The sequence below is a fragment of the Sinohyriopsis cumingii genome, chromosome 16 (assembly GCF_028554795.1).
Source record: "Sinohyriopsis cumingii isolate HCF-2022 chromosome 16, ASM2855479v2, whole genome shotgun sequence".
Lineage (NCBI taxonomy): Eukaryota > Metazoa > Mollusca > Bivalvia > Unionida > Unionidae > Sinohyriopsis > Sinohyriopsis cumingii.
The window spans coordinates 94,337,913-94,353,808 of NC_142976.1; positions in this window are offsets into that span (position 1 = coordinate 94,337,913).

A 15,896-nucleotide genomic window follows, 5' to 3' on the forward strand; every position below is an offset into this window, starting at 1 on the left:
AATCCAACCTAATGTTCAGATCTCATTGGTTATTATCTGTCAATCCAACCTACTGATGAGGTTTCATTGGTTATTATCTGTCAATCCAACCTACTGATGAGGTTTCATTGGTTATTATCTGTCAATCCAACCTACTGATGAGGCTTCATTGGTTATTATCTGTCAATCTAACCTTATGTCCAGGTTTCACTGGTTATTATCTGTCAATCCAACCTAATGTCTAGGTTTCATTGGTTATTATCTGTCAATCCAACCTACTGATGAGGTTTCATTGATTATTATGTCTCCATCCAACCTGATGTCCAGGTTTCATTGGTTATTATCTGTCAATCCAACCTACTGATGAGGTTTCATTTGTCATCTATCCAACAAACTTACTGATTATATTTTGATTGGTCACTGTCAGCCCATTGAACTTACTGACCAGGTTTCATTGGTCACTGTCTGCCCATTCAACCTACTGATCAAGTTTCATTATTCAAGATCCATTCAACCTACAAACCAGGTTTCATTGGTCACTGTCTTCCCATTCAGCCAACAAACCAGGTTCATTATTCGTTATCTGTCCATCCAACTTACTGGTCAGGTTTTACTGGACATTACCTGCTCATCCAACCCACAGACCCGGTTTCATTGGACATTATCTGCCCATTCAACCTACAGACCAAGTTCCATTTGTTATCTGTCCGTCCAACTTACCAGGTTTCATTGGTCATTATCAGTCCATCCAACCCACAGACCAGGTTATATTTTTCATTATCTGTCCATCCAAATTATTGAACAGGTTTAATTGGTAATTAACTGTCCATCCAACTGATAGACCAGGTTTCATTGGTCATTATTTATCCATCCATCTTAGTGACCAGGTTTTATTGGTTCATATTGGACATACTTTATATATTTAGATTGAGGTTTAAGGGTTAATGTTCTTTTTGTGAAGGATGCATGGTCTACCATTTCTTGTTGTTAAGGCGCTTATTTCTGGGTTTTTGTCTGGGACAAGAATTATACAAACCAGATACACCGTTTTTTAGTTTATCACAAGTGTAGAATTCTAAATATGAATACAAAACACAGAATTTTGTGAAGGTTTTAAAGAGTATAATGGCATGGTATGGAAATCTTTATACCTGCCATTCATACCAATAAGGTAGTTACAGAATGGGCATTCCAACCCTACTTTGGGTTATTTTCGTTCGGACTTTTCTGGCCTCAGTTGCATTTTGTCTTCATTCAATGTTTTATATAACACGTCTTGCTGCCCATTGATAATGTAGATTAAAACCAAACGTGGATCATAGTTTGTGTAAAATAGCTTAAAATTTTTGACGCAAAATAAATTTCAGGAATTGTGTAATAATGGGATTGCATCAAAAAGCAATGCTGATGACATCACTAAGAATTTCAATCTATTGCTGATATAGTACCTGAAGAATAAGAGAAGAATATAATTATTAGGAGAGCTTGTAAAGGAGCTAATTTATAAACAGCTTTCACCAAATTGTAAAGGATTCTATTGTACCTATTAACCACCTTTTACCAAATCATGGAGGAATTTAATGTACCTGTCAACACCTTTTAGAAAATTGTGGAGTTTTAATGTACCTATTAACATGAATTACCAAATTATGAAGGAATATTACCACCTTTTACCAAATAATGGAGCAATTTAATTCACCTATTAACACCTACATGTATTACCAAATTATGAAGGAATTTAATGTACCTACCTATTAACACCTTTTAGCAAATTGTGGTGGACTTTTAATGTACCTATTAACACCTTTTACCAAGCATGGAGGAATTTAATTCACTATTAACACCTACATGTATTACTAAATCATGAAGGAATTTAATGTACCTACCCATTAACATGTTTTAGCAAATTGTGGAGGACTTTTAATGTACCTATTAACATATAGGTATTTAATGTACCTATTAACACCTTTTACCAAGCATGGAGGAATTTAATTTACCTATTAACACCTACATGTGTTACCAGAAGGAATTTAATGTACCTACCTATTAACACTTTTAGCAAATTGTGGAGGACTTTTAATGTACCTATTAACATGTATTACCAAATGATGTGGGAATTTAATGTACCTATTAACATGTACTACCAAATGATGTGGGAATTTAATGTACCTATTGACACATATTACCAAATGATGTGGGAATTTGATGTACCTATTAACATGTATTACCAAATGATGTGGGAATTTAATGTACCTATTAACATGTACTACCAAATGATGTGGGAATTTAATGTACCTATTGACACATATTACCAAATAATGTAGGAATTTAATGTACCTATTAACACCTTTTATCAAGCATGGAGGAATTTAATTTACCTATTAACACCTACATGTATTACCAAATCATGAAGGAGTTTAATGGACCTATCCCTCTACACCTTTTAGCAAATTGTAGAGGACTTTTAATGTACCTATTAACACCTTTTTACCAAGCATGGAGGAATTTAATTAACCTATTAACACCTACATGTATTACCAAATCATGAAGGAGTTTAATGGACCTATCCCTCTACACCTTTTAGCAAATTGTAGAGGACTTTTAATGTATGTATTAACACATATTTCCAAATTATGTAGGAATTGTATGTACCTATTTACACCTTTTACCAAACCATGGAGGAATTTAATTAACCTATCAACACTTACATGTATTACAAAATCATGAAGGAATTTAATACCCATTAACAACTATTACAAAATCATGAATGAATTTAATGTACCATTCCCATATAGGCACTCAACCTCTATAAAAGCAAAGGGAAGAGAACAGACTGTGCACCATGCTGTTTTGGTACATTACACAAACAAAATGAGGTAAGGGCAAACAAACATGTTACAGTACGGGATAAATATAATATAAGGGGTGCTGGGCCAATAAAGTTGTTAGGAAACATTCCTGTAAATTTCAACATTTTTGAAGAAATTGAGAACAAAATAAGAAATAATGGTGAAGGACATGCCACGGGTATTTTCACTTCTCACAGCAATATGTATCTAGAACAATCGTGACAGAGATGTGCAATAGATGTGTGAAACTGAAGCTTATCTGTAAGGGTGAATATCAGAATTAGTCAAATATATCGATGATAATTTGTTACACATTCTCAAGGAAACGTCTAGAGGTATATCAAATGAGTACATTGCTGCAACACCAGGTACATAGCTAAAAATGCTATATACATGGGTGGCCTCATAATCATCATTTTAACATTTTAGGTGATAAAGGCATTTGATGACATCATTAAACCCAAAGGCATTTGATGACATCAATAAATACAAAGGCATTTGATGTCATTGATGTCATCATTAAACCCAAAGGCATTTGATGACATCAATAAATAAAAAGGCATTTGCTGTCATCATTAAACGCAAAGGCATTTGATGACATCAGTAAATCCAAAGGCATTTGATGACATCAATAAATCCAAAGGCATTTGATGACATCAATAAATCCAAAGGCATTTGATGACATCATTAAACCCAAAGGCATTTGATGACATCAATAAATCCAAAGGCATTTGATGTCATTAAACGCAAAGGCATTTGATAACATCAATAAATCCAAAGACATTTGATGACATCAATAAACTCAAAGGCATTTGATGACTTCAGTAAACCCAAAAATGTCAGAAACAGAAATTAGAACATTTGCTTTATTTGATCAGAACATTGCTGAGAAAGCTAATAGATTTTACCAAACAGAAAAATACAAACAGCCAACTAATGACAGGTCTTCACAAGTAACAATTAAAATACAACAATACATAGAACTGAACAAGACACTAATAAAAAATGTTTACTTCTTGAAATGTCTTTTTCAATGCAAATTTTAATAGGGGAATTCAATTTAGGATGTCTTCATTTATCGGGTTGAACCTTATCATAAGGATAGATTAAATCTTGTCTGCAATCAGCACTTAAAGGTAGATTCATAAAGATCAAAGGCATTGTCCAGGTTCAAGTATTGAGGAGCCAAAGATTGTTCTAAGTTCCATCCTGATGTTCATCCTGACATTCCATCCAGAAGTTCCATCCTGATATTCCATCCTAAAGTTCGGGGTCCCGAGTGGCCGAGTGGTCTAAAGCGCTCTCCGTTACGGATCACTGCCATCTCGCCTCTGTCTGCGTGGGTTCGAGTCTCGGAATCGGCTAATGTGGCTATGTGAGAAAGCTTGCCAGTAGCAGCAGAGGGGGCGAATCGGACATTTTGTCCAATCGTTATTTGGCTTAATTATTACTTTCTGCACTCAACGATCTAGTGTCGTCAGCGCCTGGTAAAAAAAAAACGACGACGTCGTTGGGGGATCGTCGCGTCGTCATTTGGTTTAATTAACACCTTCTGCGCGTCGATCCCCAGCGTCGTCAGCGTCCGGTAAGCACATCGACGACCGCGTCGATGTCATCGCCCCCTCTGCTGCTAAGAAGTTATTTACAATGAAAATTATTTACAACTAACCGAATATTTGGTCAAGTCCGATACGATATCGTGTCCGAGGATCATGTAAATTTATCGTTATGAATCCATGTGGGGTCGACTGAGCATGACTAAAAAAGTTTCGAAAAACATTAAAGTCCATGTCACCGCCGCACCATGTCTGCCAAATATTTCGTAGCGTGTGTGTATCAACGCCGTTGAATACAGCAAGAATATTGCAGTTATCTCTGATTACTTTTGGAATCTGAGTGTATCGTTGAGTGACATATATCACGTCAGTGTTTTTATGCCTGCCTCTGGAAAATATCCTAGCTGGGTTCTTTTGATTGTCTAACATAACATCATCGTACACGACTAGATTGTTAACGTCGCCATCAATATCATCAATACCCGGTGCATCATTGATATCCGTAATAAACTCAATAACATTCTTTTTAGCGATCGCTGATGCATTCTCGTTGAAATCTTTCAACACCTCGTAGCATCGTTGATCATCTACGCTAGGAGCAACCAAATACAACTTATCCCACTTCATCCATCTCATTATTAAATTGAGTAACAATTGCGTCTTGCCGGATCCAGATGGTCCGATGATAATCATCCGGATCGAGTTTGGTAACGCTGCAACATGCTTAACTGGTTCTCTTGTTTTAGTCGCCGAAAAATCAATTATATTCATATCTCTATACATAAATTATGGATCTATATTGTGTGAAGTGTAGAGTGCGTACTGGCACAAATGATATGACAACCGTTACGACAAGAAATAACAGATCGGCGCTTACTGGTAAGTGTGTACAATGCGGTACAAAGAAATTTAGATTTATTTCTATTAGACCCGGAGATGTTTTAAAAAAAAGCGAGGAGGTGACATCGCAGCCAAATTGGCAAAACTCCCCGGAACACCGTGGGCAAAGTATCCAGGAGAAAAACACCTCCCAGGATATAACTACTGTGGCCCCGGAACACGATTAGATATTAGACTCGATGCTCAGGATCAGCCCAATCCAGGTGAGTATCCGATAAATGCTATTGATAAGGCGTGTCATGCTCATGATGTTGCTTACAAAAGTAGCGATCTGCAACAGCGTCATATCGCGGATGTAAAATTAATTCACGCGCTAAATGCTATTCCTGATAAATCCGTCAAAGAAAAATTGGCCTCATGGTTGGTAAAATCGGCTATGAAAGGTAAATTAATGATTGGCGCTGGTAATTAATAACAATCATCCAAGAAAAACGATGGATTCCATCTATTATTCTCCGAGAGGATACTGGAAGGGGAAGGCCGCAATTGGTAAGCTTGCAAGCGCTGCAAAGGTAACAAAGACCACTGCGGCTAATTGGTTATCCAAACAGGCTATATGGCAAATCTATCTACCACCGCCTAAACAAATCAACTTCTCGCGCTTTGATGTCAGCGTACCTAATGAAGTTCATCAGGCTGATATACTATTTCTGCCGCATGACAACGGTTACAAATACGCGCTAACCGTAGTTGATGTTGCGAGTCGATACAAACAAGCGGAACCGTTGAAAACAAAGTCAGCAACTGAAGTAGCCGATGCGTTTGAGCGGATTTATCGAAGAGGTCCTCTGCGCTGGCCAAATCTATTACAAGTTGATCCTGGTAGTGAATTTCGCGGCGCTGTTTTATCAACGCTGAAACATCATAGCGTCGCGATACGACGAGGTCATACTGCGCTACATCGTGATCAGGCAATTGTTGAACGATTCAATCGGACTCTCGCTGAACGGTTATTTGGATATCAATACGCGAAGGAATTCATTCAAGAAAAACGATCTCGTGAATGGGTCAAAAGGTTGCCAGGTGTAATTGCAGCGTTAAATAACGAGATTACCCGAGTAATCAACATGAAGCCCAGCGACGCGATTAAATACGAGTATATACCCGGAAAATTAAAAATAAATAGCGTTTCTAAGCCGATTCTTGGCGATGTCACTGTTAGATATCTATATGAACCAGGAGAGCTTGAAGGCGGTAAAAAAAGGGCTACCGATCCTATTTGGAGTGTTACCACACATAACATATCAACGATAACACGATCAACTGGTAGACCACCGATCTATAGACTGGATTCAACTGCTCCTCAGCGCGGATTTACACGCGAGCAACTACAAGTGATACCTAACGATACTCAATTACCCCCACGTGGTCTTAACTAGCGCCGTTGCGTCTATTGCACTCAAGACAGGTCAACCTCACATTGTTTTTGACATGACCGAGACTGTTATCGATCCTATCCACGGTAAATTGGCGAGTGTCCTTATCCGAATAACGCCAACTCATTATACAATTGCAACTCGCGCAGTGATTATTCTGTTGTTGTCGTAGCGAGATTATTAATTCGGCATCAATATCAAAACGCCGCTGTTTTTTTTTATCCTGTTGGCGGTAACCCGAGAGTTTTCTATCAATGACGCTTGCATCGATGGTGACTTTGTCGGCGGCTTCGTCAGTGACTCCGTCATCGGCTCCGTCAATAACAATTCTTCGAAGCTGATTTATCCTTCGTACTCTGGACACTGCAAGATAGACTAGATTTGACCATTCGATGCGATTATCAACTATCCAAACAATTGTGTCCGTGATGGTTAGTCCCTGCGAGGAATGTATTGTTGTTGCGTATCCTAGCGTCCACGGGGATTTATCAGCACGTAGCGCGTCCTCGACGACGCTGATATCAACGAGCACGATATCATTCAGCACGAGAATTTGTTTTTCTGTCCGGCCTGGAATTTCAACTTCAATGTTCTGCCGCCGTGTGTCCGCGGGTCTATAACATAACGGCACTGGACGCGTTGGAAACTTTTCCTTATGCAACGTAAACAACTTCCGCTGAAGTGTGTCTCTGACTATCTTTCTACTCGCTACAATCAAATCGTTTGGTCTCCATGTTTCCCAGAATTCATTTAACGGCGTTTCCGGAATCACCTCGCGAATTATTTCACATTGAATTCTATCCGGCTGTAATCTGATTAATTTCTTAACCTCGCGCAGTTGTTCATCAAGTGCTCGGTAATCAGTATCGGTTTCTTCATAATAGTCCACAAAACCCCTTAACCAATCATGTGGACCCTCGCCGACAAATGGTGGTGGTTGGCCATGGTCCCCACACATGATTACCGCTGTATTCGCGCGCAGCAACCACTCAAGAAACATTTGTAAAGTATCTAACGAAACAGTACATATCTCATCCCAGATGATAATGTCGGGAATAAATTTTTCACCCATTCGATCAGGAGTCCACTCACCGCCGTTGTATCGAAAAAAGCTATGATAAGTAACGGCGTCAACATTTCGTTGTTTTATCTCTCGCGCTAGTCTATGGGTCGGTGTAAGCACGATTATACTTGCCCGCGTTCGAAATAATTCAATTGCCCGAGTCGTCTTTCCTGACCCGCCACAGCCGCTTAAATAAACCGTCTTGTGTCTACAAATTGGATCAGAACACGATGGTGCATTAGACCATTCTGACAATTTATCACCGCGTAAGTAGTTGTTCTCAACGGTGACATCTGCTGACGGGGAATAATCGCGTCGTATTTCATTTTTAATTCTCCATGTACCCCAACTCTCGTCCGGACTAGTAAACTCGGCTACGTTTCCCTTATACGCTACGTCAATATAAAATGAATCAACGGCTACTCTAACCGCGGTATCGGGGAATCTATTTATCATCGAGAATAAATTGATAGCGGCATATCCCAGCATAGACGCCCTCAAATGTGGATACGCCGGGCTGTCTCCATCGCTGTAGGTAACAACTGTACCCAACCTCGTTCCATTGGACAAGAAAGCTGTTTTGCAGTTCACGTATCTATTTTTTGCCACTGTGTCCTTGATTACGAAATCATATTCTGCGTCATCTATAATCAGCCGTGAGCAATATCGTTTGTAGTCGTGGTTTTTTCCACCTTGTGTGAACTTACCAATTATTCTTCTACCGAGATCTTTTGCCTCGCGGTTTCGTTGGTTAAATATCCTCCTGGACCATTCGATGATATATTCCTCGTCGGCATCAATGTTTTTTCTGGACTCGTCAATTATGCTATCTAGACGCTCCGGTTCTGGTAACCAGACTTCAGTCTGTGCCCGGTATGATATAATCGCGTCACTGACAATCAACGAAACTAGCATGCTACAATCAATCATATACCATAGCAGCGCTATTGGCAGCCATCTCTTTTCAGCCATGTGTCTACCGATCCAAATATAGCAACAGCGATGGAGTCCTGCCGCGAATTCAAATGATACTATGCGAGCGAATCCGGTTAAATCAAAATCAGGCAGTGGTCCATTAATAGCAACACGAATCATTTCATGACTGGGGTGTCCAAATCGTCTAAAGTACTCAGCGGCGGATCCATACCCGAGAAAACTCGCTGGATAACAGGCAACCATATCAACCGAGATCATAGCGTCGCGGTTGTATTCAGTGTTCCATAGTCCACCGTGATAGTATTCCAAACAACTGGATTGTACATCCGGTAGAAATTCCCTGCGCGTTGGTCTCCACGCATTTTTCCTTGCTGCAACATGAGCTACAACCGATGGAATCGTAAAACAATTTGTTAGCAGTTGTTCATCATGCTCCTCAAATTCTATGGCGGTTTTTTTCATCCTGTTGTGAAATGCTTCAGTGCGATATAATTCACCGTTTGGTCTTACAAACTGATCAAAGGTATCCGCATCGTTTTCAGCGCTGCGAAGTAACCACATTGATACAGGGTCGTTTTTACACAAGTAGGCAATAGCATCAAATAGTTTCCTCTCCGCGAGAAAACCGTCCTTGGAGAATTGTTCTCCCAGGAATTCTTCGGGTATATACTTTACTGTTCTATCCCGTGGAAATATTGTGATCACGGGCGTCCATGCGTGTTCGTTATGATCAATAATTTTGATTGGGGCTCCCTTCGATTTATACTTCGATTCGTATAATACTTCACCGGTTATCGTTGTAACGGTTATTGGAAATCTCAGCGATGTTTCTAATCTCGCTATGTCGCTGATGGTTGCTCCACGCTCTTTTACGGTTAGTTCCCACTGGTTGATTTTGCTACGTCGTAAATCAGTCAATTTGTTTCCTCGACATGCATTTGTAAAATGCTCTATTATTCGTTCTGCTACACAATTTATCCCAGTTGACTGTTTCATCGGTTTCAGTTTTCCGATATCAGGTTTCTTATTTAACGGGTATATTCCATAAACAACTGCTGTTTCAGGATACGCTCGTTCATAGTATGGTTTGTCAATTCCGGTTAACAACCCCGGCTTGGAGTCGCGGCTGACAGTGACTGTTTTCTTGTCGCTGAGAACTGGTTCAAATTTATCACGCATGATCCAATCGCCTGATTCCACCCGGACAATGAATTTTACTCTGAAGAAATACCTTTTACCGTCAAGTTGTGATATTATCATTGCTGCGCGGTTGTCGTTCATGGTAGCATCAACAATGCCATCAATTCGAAATGTTGACCAACTGTGAGATGCGCCATCACGCTTGAATTCATTGATACAATCGCGTATTTTACTCAACAGGGTTTTATCGTTTATTAACGCTTTTGGTGTGTCCTTGAGGACTCTATCGAGATTAAACCTAATATTTTTCCGGGGCTTAATTGCTGCCAATCTCTCGAACTCATCCATATAATTAAAACAAGTATTTAAATGAAAGAATATAGTATAATGAATCACTGCAAATGGTTGATGATTGGGTCGACAACCCCGTGCAATAAATCATGTAGAGGTGAATTCTGCGGGTATCATTTACAAAGCGTTCGTAATGGTTCTCTTGGCCCCCTCCCGTGCTTGGTTTGCCACGTCGGTGTAAGAGGAAAATCACAGTTGTGTATCAATTGTGGCGGAAAGCGATACAGGGAACTAAAACGCTATTATGACAAGCGAATTAAAAACGCCGTCATCAACCCCACCGCCGACTTCGTCATCAAAACCCCCCAAGACTACGTTGAAAGATTCATAATTAAACCAAATAATAAATTAGACAAGTAGTATTATTATACAAATGGACCAAGAATTTCAGCCGCATCCCCTGCTCGTCAATTACGAGGCATCTCGCGACGGTATTGTTAGAAATCGTAGACTGAAGAAGCCGGTTGGATGGAAAAACAATCACGGGTATTTAATGTTTACTGCTGGAGGGAAAAAATATCTCTGTCACAGAATCATCTATGAATGTTTCCACGGATTGATCAAAGATACTCTCGTTATTGATCACATTGATTCTAATTATCAAAATAATAGACTGTGTAATCTGCAAGCCATCTCTCAGAGTGAAAATAGTAAAAAAGGCCAAACTGGTAAATACTCAAAGAAAGTAAAACCCGTAAAGTCATTTGATACAACAACTCACGAGGAAAAAATATTTCAGTCGATGAATGAGGCAGGAAAATATTTTGACATTTGTATCGCCTCAATACAATTTGTTGCAGAACGAATATATCAAACAGCGATCTCAAAAAAGACGGGTCATAGAATTCGATTTTCATATATAACATCAAAGGGAGATAACTCGTTTTGTGATAGCGTCGCATGACAAGAGTTACGTCCCTTGAAGTCTAATTAATGTTGCGTCCCTTCAAGTCCAATTAATGTTGCGATTAATTAATCATTTTACGATGAAAACTAATGAAATACACGCTATTATCTAACAGCTGTATTCTTTTTTTTAATGTTTTATTTGAGTATTTGGTTTCATTTAAATGCCGTGAAACACCATTAATAAGTATTTAAGGATTCAAACGATTCAAGGGAATTCAAATTAACACACACCTTGTGACTGACGCCGCTGTATTAGTCACTTTATATACAAGATGACTCGTTATAAGCCTGGGGCTTTCGAAAGCCAATTCAACTAATCAAAACTAACCCACGCTCTTGACCCGGGCGTGTGGTTGTCTTTTGTTCACAATCATGCAACCGGGTTAATTTAATTGGGTTGCTTTTGATTGGTTGAATTGGCCGTAGAGTTCCGCCCCGCCGTTTTATGTTTGTGCTGTCTTGTGCCGTCCCATCATCCATCAATCATTTCATTGTAAATATATTCATCCTTAATTAAGTACATGTAGTGATGTCCCCCAAGCATATCTTCTGGGCGGTCTACGATGACGTTTGTCACCCTAGGCCTCCCTCCCGGAGATGTATGCTTTGGGGTTCCAAGATGTGAATGTCCTTAATTAAGTATATGTATATGCCTGTAATCTGCCACAACACTCGAGTGGAGATCTACGGCATTGTACTGTCCATGTATGCCTGCAATCTGCCACAACACTCGAGTGGAGATCTACGGCATTGTACTGTCCATGTATGCCTGCAATCTGCCACAACACTCGAGTGGAGATCTACGGCATTGTACTGTCCATACAAAAAACGGGGTCAAAAATGGCCCCAATAATTTTATTAAAATTTTTGATATTAGAAATAAGATGTTTTATAAGAATAATGAATATCGAAGACATCAATAATATATTAACTGAGATTTCAAAATTAAAAAATCAAGGAATTGAATTATCTGATGGTCTCGACAGTGAAAAAATATTATCCGATTATGAGATTATTAACGAACAGTCGAAACGGGGGCGTTTTACCCTGGCCCGCGAGTATTTTTTTATAAAACGATTACAACATACGATTAATGAGAACCTGTACCACAATGACGCAAATGCATTCATTGGACTATTTACTGCCGTTGAAATAATACGAAAAAAACTCGGACGTGTTTATGAACGACGCCGGGAGATTTCTAGTAAGATCAAAAACATTAGAAGGATTATAGACGAAAACTCCGTGGAGCCCCCGATGGTACACTCGGCGGAAAATTAGAAAATTGCGGATCAATTTACAATAATGGTAGGTGAATCACTTACTACTCGGCTAGCCAGAGAGCGGCTAGCAGCGCTTAGAAAGTTTATACCGTTACGAGACAGAGTGAGAGAGAAACTTCAAACGCGACAACAAATGCAAACTGATTTTGCTGTTGGAAGTGAACAGTTATTTGCCCCGGTAACTAAAGCGACTAAGGATGTTACGGCGGCAACTGTACCCGTTCTCGGTGCGCTTGAAAAGATAGCAACTCAGACCGAACAAACAAAAAGGTCTTTAGAAACACTCCCTGCAAAAATAGCGGCTGCTACAACACGGAGGCTACCACCACTCGCTATAACCGAACCACAAGAACCTTATGTTACAATGGCCGACGAGGAAGAATTAGGTGCTACTGCGAAAGAACCAGAAGAAGAAATACCCGAAGAAACACCAGAAGAAGAAACACCGAAAGAAAAAAAGAAAGAGGGAAATATACCCCGTAATGTTCTTAAAAAGTCCGCAATAGATCAAATTAGAGACATCGACGACGATGAAGAATTAGTTAATTTTGTTGCTACAACATCAACTAAGAGCATTCGAGATGAGTATATCAATGAAGGTTACAAGAAAAAAATAACCTCGACGGAGAACTGGGCAAGAATAGTGTATTTAGCGAGTAAACATAGAGAAGCATTACCACATCGTGGTGATCCCGATTACGATAAATTCCTCGAGAAAGTTAAGAGTAGAACACCAAAAAAAGGAAAAGGATACCCTGTTGGTAAAGAATCCTACGGCGTTACCTGCCCTAATAGTGTTCTCAGTGATATATCACGGCTGGAAGTACTAATCGGAGGAAAACGAGCCGGAAATAACTCTACGGAAATAATCAATGAGGCCGCTGATATTTGCAAGCGGTTATTTGCAGGCGGTATTATGGACATTAATGCATATCGAACGCTCATAGACGAGCTCGTGGATGATTAATTGGAAAACTGGTGTTTTTAATAAGGATGATCATACACTACAACCATGATAAACCAGTACTCGTCTACGTGGTAAACTCGCGATTGCCTGTTTACCGCGCGTACTATGGAGATGGTCTCGGTAGCACCATTGCGGGGTTATTTACAAGAATGGCTCCAAAAGTAGCGCCGTTAGCCAAACAATTAGGAATGAAGGCTATTGATGTTATTCGTGATAAGGGTATTAGTGCTATTGGAGACGTTGCCGGAAAGGCGCTTTCAGCCGCGCGAGACAAACTAATGTCGTTGGTGAAATCCAGGAGAAAAAAACAGAAACCACCGGTAATGCCATCAACGACAGTGATGCCTGCAAATGTCAGTAAAGTAATAAATAACGCCGTGGAAGAAAAACTAGAGTCGTTGGCGACGACTTCGCCATCCGCCGATGCGGCAACCAACGCGCTCATGAACGCGATAGCGGGGAGTGGTTTAAATTCAAAGAATTTACGACGAAAAAATCGCAATTGAAAACATCAACATGATAAATAATAGAATGTTTGCGCGTACCGCTGATCCCGCGTTTGATATGGATGCCCCAGTGCGCAGGGATGATTCTGTCCGTGATTATCAATATTATTCTTATTATGCAGCGCAACCCGACCTACGATCGCGAATTGAACTTCAGGTCCAAGATACCAGTAAATACTTTCTGCCGTGTGAAGCGTTTATCGAAATTGAGGGAGAACTCGTGACAAATGCCGCCGATAATACACCATACGCAGATGACCATCGTGTTCGAGTTGGCTTCGTCAACAACGGTATCATGGCGTTATTTGAGAGCGCCAGATATCTTATTGACGGGCGAGAAATTGAATCAATAGAACGCGAGGTTGATGTTGCAACGACGATAATTGGGTTGGCGAGATACTCGGATGATTATACAAGATCGGCGGGCCCATCTATGATGTTTGCGAAGGACACCACCAATAACGCTGACCATATTCAGTACATCAACGTGCTGGCGGAAAGAGATACCGCAACTGACCCACAGGCTGAAGCAGCCAATCCAGACCGCAGAGCAAGACCAGGTGCTAATTTTAATATTATAAAAAGCACCAACAATGATTACAATCTAGGATTCGCAGCACGAGTAGGAATGTTGCAAGGACCACGCCGACAGTTTTCATGCGCGATTCCACTCCATCACATATTTGGATTCTGCAGAAATGTCAGAAAAGTTGTCTATGGGGCTAAGCATACAATCGCGCTGACGCGAAGGGGCGATGATAACAATGCAATATGGCATGCTGCTGGCGTCGCTGCCGGTAAAGTCATTTTAACTAAAATGGCATTGTGGATGCCGGTGCTGACTCCATCAGTTACCACGGAAGCACGATTGTTAGCATTTATGGAACAGGGAGGGAAATCGCTGTTGAGTTGGCTAACGGTAACAACTGATGCTAAAGAGGATAACGTCGCCGATACGTTTACATGGCACCTAGCATCAAAACAGGGTGTTTCAGCCCCGCGTCATATATTCATAGCGCTACAGAATAGGGAACGATTGGGTAATCAAGAACGCAGCCATATGATATTTGATCGATTAGGAGTCATGGAGGTTTCGCTGAGAATAAACGGACAACAGGAACCATCCGAGGATATACAGCTTAATTACGGTGATAACCATGTCGCACGTGTGTATCATCGATTGCTGTCATATATGGGTCGTGATCAAAACGTCGACACTGGTTTGCAAATATCACAACTTGATTTTAAAAACCTGTATCCGATTTATTACTTTTCGTTGGAACATCTTGATTTAACGAGACAATCCGTCGTTGATATACACTTCCGAGCTCGTATAGCCCCAGCTGGTGTTAATTACAGAGCGGTCGCTGTCATTCTCAGCGATAAATCAATGCTGCTAGAAGGTGTTGGTGGACGAATGAGAATCGTTGATGCGCCAGTGGAAAACATGTAATTGAAAGCACAAAACGCGTTTACAATAAAATGTCGTATAGTGTCGTCAGTGTAGAGTTGACTGATGGTCAAGTCAAGAAATTACGATCAAAGTCGGCTAAACAATGCGGGACCACAATAACGCTGAAGCCGTCACAGATGGCAGGTGGTAATCATAAGATATCGTTGACGGCGCGTCAAAGAAAACATTTCAATAATGCGATGAAGAATAAAAAGGGTGTTCAAATAGATTTCTCGGCCGCAGCGATCAAAGACATGGAAAAGACCGGTGGGATATTTCCGTTGTTAGCCGCGATTCCGGCATTGATTGCCGCGGCCGCACCAGCAGTGGCTAAGGCGGCGGCGTTAGGAGCCGTTGGTACCGCGGCGGGGATGGCATTGAAGAAGGCAACCGGGAAAGGCTACAAAAAAAAACGACCCGTGGCCGGAAAGGGTCTAAGACTACCGGGAACCCCGTATTCATGGTACTCGGGAAAGGGTCTAAGACTACCGGGAACCGTTTATTGACCCGGGGGTCAATGACTCCAATGTCTAATTTTGATTTAATAGACGCCGCGAACGCGCTAGCGATAAAAAACTTCAGAGGTGTTTTTATGAGGGATCAATTACCGGCGGCACCAAGGAATATT